The sequence below is a fragment of the Centruroides sculpturatus genome, unplaced genomic scaffold, assembly GCF_000671375.1.
Source record: "Centruroides sculpturatus isolate CEXI.00-Female unplaced genomic scaffold, Cexi_2.0 scaffold1060, whole genome shotgun sequence".
NCBI lineage: Eukaryota > Metazoa > Arthropoda > Arachnida > Scorpiones > Buthidae > Centruroides > Centruroides sculpturatus.
In genome coordinates, this window is record NW_019385223.1 from 127,746 (window position 1) to 138,451 (window position 10,706).

The 10,706-nt window shown below is 25.9% G+C and overlaps 1 protein-coding gene across 1 annotated transcript in view; it reads right to left on the reverse strand.

The window, feature by feature from the left end:
* Positions 1-10,706, reverse strand: part of LOC111636361 — a 74,410-nt gene that overhangs the window by 21,665 nt on the left and 42,039 nt on the right. The window lies entirely within an intron of this gene.

A 10,706-nucleotide genomic window follows, 5' to 3' on the forward strand; every position in this document is an offset into this window, starting at 1 on the left:
TTGGTCAATCATAAACTCTCTCCCTGCCTTTACGAGAAGGTGGAGAGGGGAGTAAACTCTTCTCTCTACTTTCTATAAATAGTCACCCGACTTAAATCGGCATTAGATGGGGAGAAAGCACCCTTAAAAATCATGCAAAACGTCCGGATATGCAAATCATCTCCGCACTACCTCTACGAGTGGCGCAGAATAATTTTATTTAAAACACATCCGGAGCGGGGTGAAGTTATACGCTGGCTTCTAGCGGTATACTGTACGTGATGTACTGTACGCTACTCTTAAGAAATAATATCAGCTGAATTTGTCGTAAATGATGCACAATAGTAGCCAGTCCCTGCCACTACAATAACGCAGCGTTTGCTATATTTTATTATAAGCGTGATCTCCAGCATCATACTCTTCTCTAATGCGGAAGATGGCACAAAAATAAAAATACTTAAATATAAAATTAAATAATAAGAACTGCCGTTTGATTAATCAAATGCAATATTAAAGATATTCACTTTTTAGATTCGGTAGTAGATAAAAGCTTAATTAAATATACATGTAGCAGCAATCAGGATAAATGACAGCATTAAGAGATTTAGAGTTTCTGTTACGTCCTAAATTCGAAAGAGACGAATTAATTGGATACAAGAGCGAATAAAAATGGAAAAATTTGAGAGTTTTTGACTCTTTATGTATTTATAAATAAGATGCGTGGGTGAATGCGAACACATCTGTTCTTTCTATTCATATTTTTTCCTAATCAGAAAAAAAAGAAATGGCAAGAAAAATAAAGAAATGGCAAAATAATGAGTAGTGTTAGTTTTAAAAACGAAGTAAAGTCAAGTCGAACTTGCCAAAAGTATCATTTAAAAAAGGAAAAAAACAAATTTTTTTTTGGAAAGAAGTGGGTATACAGGCTACATCTTTCCGGGAAATTCAGTGTGTGTTTGTAACAAGTTCACAAATTTCCCAGACAATTTTCATAACTTTACATTAAGAAAACTTTTGCTGACTACTACTTTTCTATATTAATGTAAACATAAGTTTAAATGTATTTTTCTCGACTTTATTTTTGTGGAAAACTTCATAACAAAGATTCGTTATCAAAGAAAAATATAATCGTATCTAACTAAACTCGAAAGCTGTGGAGTACTTAAGGGGAGGGAGGGGGAGAAAGATAATGTGGGTGTTGGTTCCCTACAGAGACTTTAGGAATAAAATTTAAACTAAAAAAGAAAAAAATTCGCGAAAACTCGAAATAAGTTGTATTAGAATTATAGATAAACAATACTTTTGGTATGCATAAATTTGTCTTCGTTATGATTGTCACTTTTACATCACCCCCCTAGCAATACACGTTATACCTTCGTGGGGTCCTTACAAATTTGAATTAATTAAAGGATCCCACGTATCGACTTCAGACATTTTACTTTGGGGAATTTTTTTGGGGGGCAATTGTTTTTTTTACTCACAAAATTAAGAGTGATTCGAATCGAAATTATGAAATGTAATAGCTGCGAAATTTAAATAAATAAAAAAATATATTTAAACGTGATAATTAATTAAGCATTGTGTACTTTTTGCAGTTGTTTATACTGCCAAGAATTACAATCAAGTAGAGTGCTTTGCGGGAATAAAATAATAAAAAAAAAGTAAAGTAAAATAAAATAAAATAAAAAGCAAAAATAAAAATCACTCATTTAAAGAACATTGTATTAGATGCTAAGAAAAGAGCTGTTATCAGCAAAGATAAAAATGCGTGAAAGGAATTCAATATCATTTTCACTTTCATATACAAACTGTTTATCACAAATGCAAAAAATAAAATAATAAAATAAAATAAAAATTCATTAAAAATACTTTATTTTTTCCTACTTAAACGGTTTCCATTTTCTTCCTATTCAGTTCGATAAGGATGTGTATGTGTTTATACCAGTTAGTTTCCTTCTCCTTCTTTGTTTGTTATTAATTTAATAATAGAAAGTAAGTTAAAATATTAATAAAATATTAAAATAATACTGTTAAATCGAATAAAAATCTACATTTTATTGACTTTTTTTTCTGTTTTTTTAATGAGAAATTTCCTATTTTCGAACATTCCAGAGTAGGTAAGAAGATAAAAGATTGTGTTCTACTTATAAAGGTTTTTTTTTTTAAAAAAAATAAATAAAATAAAATAAAAGTGTAGCAAAGTGGTAGCATTCTTTTTTAAAAAAATACCTTAGAGAACCTTATCTTTTTAATCGTTCTTTTCGGAAGGTAACTCTTTTTAAACGTTATTGAACGTTGGGTTAGACTTCTTAAAATATTTATTTTTCGTTTAAGATATTCATTTTTACATCACTCCTGTGAATTTTTACATGCAATTATTAGTTATGTATGTAGGCTACGTCTCGTATAAACCTACTTTTAACTTGATCAATTAGTTTTTTTATGTTTAGTGATTAGTCGAGTGTCCATTTATAGGAATTTTAGTGTAGATAAATTAGTTTTCTTTTTTTTTTTCTTTCTTTTATCCGTAATGATCGATCAACTAGTTATTTATATGTATTACTTACGTGATCGATCGATTTTTTTATACGTAGTGATTAGTCGATTGGTAATTCCGAACGATGGTCAACTAGTTTTGTATGAGTATTAATAGCTAAGTAATCGTTTATGTATCTATTAATTGTATATTTTTATAAGGTTATTTTACGAAAATTATCAATGTTCTGACATATTATAATTCTTTACAGGGTTTTCAAATTAATTTTTACGTCGTCTAACTCTTCTGAAATTACTCAAACTATATTCTAGATAGTATAATTATCGTTACTAGAGACAATCAACCTATATAATTCTAGTTGTATAAAATTTTCTCGGCTCGAACCGGATAAAACGAAGGTGAGAAGATTGATGATCTCTCGAAAGGCATTTATGCTTATATAAAAATGTTTTAAAAGCCAAGTGAAATTTTATAAGAAGTTATCTATAACTAATAACTTTACAGTAAAAGATCTAAACGTACGAAGGGAGGAAAAAAAACGTGATAACATTTTACGTATGCAAAAAGAAACTTCCCATTATTTCTAACCTATTTTCTTTTAAAACATATAAAAGATAATATATAGGGATAAAAATTCTTCAAAAATATATAACACTACCTTAGTAACTTTAGATTCTTGTATTTAAAAGATTCTACAGTTTATAATTATTGTAGGAGTATATATATCATTATATCTCTATTAATAATAGTATATAATATACTACAAAAATATATACAGATATAACACCCTTATAAAGTAATAAAAGCCTTACAATGCATATATATATCCTTATCTCATCTTCATCCATATCATTGAATATGTATGTATACTTACGTGTATTTATTACAGTATAGTAAGGATCTATATACATCCCTATCTAGTATACGAATGTATTTATAACCCACAACTAGATATGAAGGTTATATATATATAAACAAATGGGAATATTAATGAATATTCCTGAACTTTAATAAGAATTTCATATAAAAATCTGAATGCATTCTTCATTAATTTTTCTACTAAATATGAGAAGAATAAGAAGTTAAAAGTAAATTAATTCATAATGAAGATTTTAAGAAGAACTAATTTAATTAGAAATAAAATAAAGATGTAAAAGTTGAAAGAAAATGAATAAAACCAGTCGAATTATTACTTTAAAAGAAATCAAAATATTAAATAATAATAATAATATAAATAACTTAATATGCAAATATTTCTATACTTTAATAATAAAATCTAAACTTTTTTTTTCAGTAAATAAACTTAAAATCTTAATAAAAGAATACCAGGAATATATTTTCATTAAGAAAGTTATCATTTTGAAGCATGTTATAATAAAAAAAAAACTTAATATAAGAATTTCTAAAGAGAATGACTTGAAATAAATCATTAAAATTGATCATATTTTTTATTAACTTTTATGTAAGTCCTTCTTAGGGTCGTTGTGTTAGTACTGACGAAATTATTCGTCTATAGTCATAATTTATTTTTGAGTAAACATATGTAGAAAAAAGGACGAGAGACAGGCCAAAAAAAAGAAATAAAATAAAAAAACAAAACTAACTTTTGAGTATATCTATTTTAAAAATTCAATAGAGAAGAAACTCTCTTCATTATATACCATTGTCTAAGAAGAAGTGCAGAAAATTTTAATTCCTCTTCTTTCGAGTCCACATACGTTGTGAGAACAAAAAGTCTGTTGATGTCATTCATAAATCGACCAATGAATGGTAGAGAAAAGCCCTCCGTCATCAATAATACCCCCATCATGTACTGAATACATATTAACAATTTTAGATATAACTAAGGGGAAAAAAACACACACACACACACACATACACCACGAACGAAAGTAAAATTTATAAATTAAACCTTACCATCGATTTAATTTTTTTTTTAATTTAAAAAAAAAATACATTGGCGAAAGAATCGTTCATTAAGATTTTCCATAAATAAATAAATTGCGCTAAATTCGGCCACGTGACTGGCGAAAAATTCGAATAATTAGAGAGAAAAAGGGGGAAGAAAGTAAAAAAAATGTGTATAATAATAAATAAATAAATAAAAAAGACCGAGAGTATTTGTAGGTTTTTTTAGTTTCTGTAAACCTGAGACAAAGTGAGCGGGAATATCGACATCTGTTCGTCAGATAAATTCGTGTTTAAAAGAGGAAAAAAAAAATGATTCTCCTGAAAAATTTTTTTCCCTGTTTACAAACTTTTTGATAAAGGTTTGGCTTTCTCGCTATCCTTTATAGGATAATAGAAGCGATTAGTAGTAAAGTTTTTTTCCCTCCCCCTACCCCTCTTAGGGAATTAAACTAATTATAACAAACACACAGCACGCACGACGAAAATTTCATTTAGGAAAAAAAAAGGAAGAAGAATAAGTGAAGATTTAATAGAATTAAATTTGAAGTTGTTTAAAACGAATTCTACTTTATTAATAAATTAATTTCCGTGAAGAACGAAGATTCGCGTAATAAAAACGTACGAAACTTCTACGTTTCCCAGGAGAAAATAATAAGAGAATAAATAAATAAATAAATAAGGAAAAATGCTAATATACTAAACTCTAACTTTATCTTACTTCTTAAAAAATTTACATAATAAATATTTGAAAATTTTATTATTATTATTATTATTATTATTATTAAAATCTCTCGAAAACAGATTAATATATTTCCCTACTGATTATTATTACGATTATTTACCGAGAAGTGGGGAAAAAATACAAAAACATATGGCACAAATTATGATTTATCAGCTCTTCTAGAGTTGAATATTTTAGTAAATAAAAGCGAAAGTTTAAGAAGACAGCAAAGAATCTTTTATTTTTTTTATTTATTTATTTTTTGTTAGGAGTGACATTAAATCTGTAATGCTAAGGAAAAGGGGATAAAAGTTTAATGGAAGAAAGTAAAAAAGGAAAATGGGAAGAGATTAATGGGTTTTTTATAAGTTTGGAATTGTATAATTTTCTGGAAGAGATTTTTGTATGCAGAAATGTAACTTAGTACAGGAAAATGCAAAAGGATTTCTTCATACAGAATAAAGAAGAGAACGTATAAAAAAAATTAATATTTGACAAATATATTGTGATTTTAGATGCGGAGAGAATCAAGAGGGATGAAGGTAAGTTGTCATTAACAAGTGAAAGTAGGTAAATTTGTGTACATTACTGTCGAATAACAAGATATGTACGCATATTTAATGACGTATAAGCTAGAAATACGTTTAAAAAACATATTAATCCTTATATTTCGTAAGGGCAAAAAAATGTACTGTATAAAAAAAATAAAAACAAGACTCAGCTGGCTATTGGAAGATAAGCTGGCTAGTAAAACGTGACAATCACAGGACATAGGCAACTGTACAGTACATGTAATCAGAAGGAGAGAATCTATTTTCTGGCAAAGAATCTACATCTACATTCATTTGTACTTCTCTTATTAACAGCTAGAAGTTAAATACAATTATTTTAATAAAGATAACACTAGGAATGGAAGCGCTTTAAATTGCTATTTAAGCAACTGATTTAAAATAAATTGAAAGTAATTCCAGACTTGGAAATGAAGAATAATAATTGGAATTCTTTAATAAAATCAAGTGAAATTTGACTTAATATTTTCTAAAAATACATTTTGTTTTCTTATAAAAAAAATATATATATATATATAATAAAATATGCTTATTTTCTGTTATATTTATTTTTAGCTATGTAATAAATCATTCATATTCTCGAATGTTAATATATTACTTTATTTTTTTATGAGTGTGGGCATGAATTAAAAAGAAATTTCTCTAGAAGAAACTAAAAGAGGAATAAGAACTATTAATAGAATATAGAGTACATTTACCTGATGGGAATATTTTTAAATTTTTTATTTACTTTGTATATTTTTCTTTATATCACGAATAGTTATAAAAAATTTATATTTGTTTATTCTCTAAATGCACATTTTTATATATTTTTTTTTATTTACTTATTTATTTTTACCTCCGTTTAACTGTGTATATATATATGCTATATACCTACCTACGTGCTTAAAGTTCGCAACTTTTATGGAGCGAAGTGCTATATTTGTGTTTTTTTTTCAGTATTTATGTAAATACTTGCTAATGTTTTGTATTATAGTTCGACCTTATACATATTTTCTTACGCTGTATATTTGTATATGAATACGAATAATGTATAAGAGCAATATACAGAACATTATATTATAAGATAATTATGGTAATGGAAGTGTGAACAATATTCTGTATGTATACACATTAACAATACTATATAACACATTAATATATGCGTAATAAGAGCTTATATACGTATAAAAAGTAATTAAAAATGTCTTACAGTTATTATATAGAAATTTAAAGTAAAGTCTTTACCTATATATCCTATAAGTTATATAGAATCTATATCTTTATATAAGTTAAATGTTCGTATATGTGTGTATATATATATATATATACATTTACACATTTACGATACAATTTATATGTGTTTATATCATATTTTTAGATAAAAGATTAAATTTTGGGATCCTTTCGTGTCCAAATCCGAGCCAAAATGGTCCAGACAGGGTGGATTTTTGGCTCAGCTTTGCATTTGGCCTGCTTGCAATAACCATCACTTCTACACTACACTTCTTATATTTTAAATTAAATATAGAAATGTAAATTTACATATGTTACGTATCCACCTTCTATGGGACTATAAGATTTACTATTATTATTATTATTATAAACGATTGTATATAAACGAGAGCAGCTTCGTACATTAGAAAATGAAGAGTGAAAACTACGAGCCTAAGTTAATTTAGTATCTGAATAAATTGCGGTGATGATCTAATAATTTTAATACGTTCTCCAAAACGTCTTTATGTCCGATTAAATATATTTAGTGCTTGTATTATCATCAGTGGAGGTTCTATGTCAGTATTAAGTGAAGAAATGTGTTTTGNGGAAGAAAGTAAAAAAGGAAAATGGGAAGAGATTAATGGGTTTTTTATAAGTTTGGAATTGTATAATTTTCTGGAAGAGATTTTTGTATGCAGAAATGTAACTTAGTACAGGAAAATGCAAAAGGATTTCTTCATACAGAATAAAGAAGAGAACGTATAAAAAAAATTAATATTTGACAAATATATTGTGATTTTAGATGCGGAGAGAATCAAGAGGGATGAAGGTAAGTTGTCATTAACAAGTGAAAGTAGGTAAATTTGTGTACATTACTGTCGAATAACAAGATATGTACGCATATTTAATGACGTATAAGCTAGAAATACGTTTAAAAAACATATTAATCCTTATATTTCGTAAGGGCAAAAAAATGTACTGTATAAAAAAAATAAAAACAAGACTCAGCTGGCTATTGGAAGATAAGCTGGCTAGTAAAACGTGACAATCACAGGACATAGGCAACTGTACAGTACATGTAATCAGAAGGAGAGAATCTATTTTCTGGCAAAGAATCTACATCTACATTCATTTGTACTTCTCTTATTAACAGCTAGAAGTTAAATACAATTATTTTAATAAAGATAACACTAGGAATGGAAGCGCTTTAAATTGCTATTTAAGCAACTGATTTAAAATAAATTGAAAGTAATTCCAGACTTGGAAATGAAGAATAATAATTGGAATTCTTTAATAAAATCAAGTGAAATTTGACTTAATATTTTCTAAAAATACATTTTGTTTTCTTATAAAAAAAATAATATATATATATATAATAAAATATGCTTATTTTCTGTTATATTTATTTTTAGCTATGTAATAAATCATTCATATTCTCGAATGTTAATATATTACTTTATTTTTTTATGAGTGTGGGCATGAATTAAAAAGAAATTTCTCTAGAAGAAACTAAAAGAGGAATAAGAACTATTAATAGAATATAGAGTACATTTACCTGATGGGAATATTTTTAAATTTTTTATTTACTTTGTATATTTTTCTTTATATCACGAATAGTTATAAAAAATTTATATTTGTTTATTCTCTAAATGCACATTTTTATATATTTTTTTTTATTTACTTATTTATTTTTACCTCCGTTTAACTGTGTATATATATATGCTATATACCTACCTACGTGCTTAAAGTTCGCAACTTTTATGGAGCGAAGTGCTATATTTGTGTTTTTTTTTTTCAGTATTTATGTAAATACTTGCTAATGTTTTGTATTATAGTTCGACCTTATACATATTTTCTTACGCTGTATATTTGTATATGAATACGAATAATGTATAAGAGCAATATACAGAACATTATATTATAAGATAATTATGGTAATGGAAGTGTGAACAATATTCTGTATGTATACACATTAACAATACTATATAACACATTAATATATGCGTAATAAGAGCTTATATACGTATAAAAAGTAATTAAAAATGTCTTACAGTTATTATATAGAAATTTAAAGTAAAGTCTTTACCTATATATCCTATAAGTTATATAGAATCTATATCTTTATATAAGTTAAATGTTCGTATATGTGTGTATATATATATATATATACATTTACACATTTACGATACAATTTATATGTGTTTATATCATATTTTTAGATAAAAGATTAAATTTTGGGATCCTTTCGTGTCCAAATCCGAGCCAAAATGGTCCAGACAGGGTGGATTTTTGGCTCAGCTTTGCATTTGGCCTGCTTGCAATAACCATCACTTCTACACTACACTTCTTATATTTTAAATTAAATATAGAAATGTAAATTTACATATGTTACGTATCCACCTTCTATGGGACTATAAGATTTACTATTATTATTATTATTATAAACGATTGTATATAAACGAGAGCAGCTTCGTACATTAGAAAATGAAGAGTGAAAACTACGAGCCTAAGTTAATTTAGTATCTGAATAAATTGCGGTGATGATCTAATAATTTTAATACGTTCTCCAAAACGTCTTTATGTCCGATTAAATATATTTAGTGCTTGTATTATCATCAGTGGAGGTTCTATGTCAGTATTAAGTGAAGAAATGTGTTTTGCCTTAGGGTTAGTCAAGTTAAAGGTAATCTTTATTGGGTTTATAATAGGATATAAGAGGTGAGGAAAAGGACTTACTAGATTTTACTTCATAATCTCCTCGGGAGGTCTTAGTGAATGAAGCAATACGAGACAACAGCGGGATGGAAAAATTACTCATCTGAAGCAATTTAATACTTTCTGATAACAGGCAAACTTCAATTAGTCTACGGGTACCACTTAAAAGTTTAGTAGGCTTTTTTTTTCTTTTTTCATTAAAAAATACTTTTATATATGTTTTTTTAAATCCGAAAAAGTTTATTTTTGAAAATATATATTTTTTTCTTTAAAAAAATAAAATATTTCCTAGGAATAAAAGGTGGTTATTTGGTCTATCTAGTGATTTGTGAAAGATAAGGTGAAAAAAAAACATTGTCTTTTCAAATAAATTCTTGCAAAAAAAAAAAAAAAAAATGAGGAGGAAAAATCATTTCTTGTACGAGAACAATGAAGCAGATTCAGTTTATTTTATTCTATTTTATTTTTTAATTTACTTTAAAAATAAGGTTAAAAAACATTTCTAAAAAAAATCCTTTCCGTTCGGTTTAAATATTTAATTTTAACGTAAGTTAGTTGATTTATTATAAATACTTTAATGCAAACTTTGTATAAAAAGCTTAAAAATGTTAAAATTTCCTAGTAAAATTTATACTAAAATATCAATCGACGATCCTAAAAAAAAAACTAGCAAAAACTTGATTGTTTTTTAATGGGATAAAAAACAAGTATTTAATTCGATTTCCAGTTAAAAATATCCCTTTTTATTGATAAAAATTAATATTTTGAGCTCCTTAAATTAAAAATGGCGATAAATTTTATATATTTTCTGTTTTATTTCTTAAGACAGACAATTTTTAAAATTTTATTTTGTAATTTATTCCATTATTTTAAACAAAAAAAAAAAAAATGTTTAAAAAAAAATTGAATTAAATAGATTTGTATAATTTTTTAAATTATTTAAATAGATTTTTCTTTTATTAAAAAACAAATTTAAAAATCGTGTGACCATCTTCATCACTCCTTAGTATAAAACTTTATTTATACATATATTTATATTAAAAATTATAAATTAAAAAAAATGTATGTATATATATATATATATATATAATAATATTTTTATTTATTTTCGTCGTGG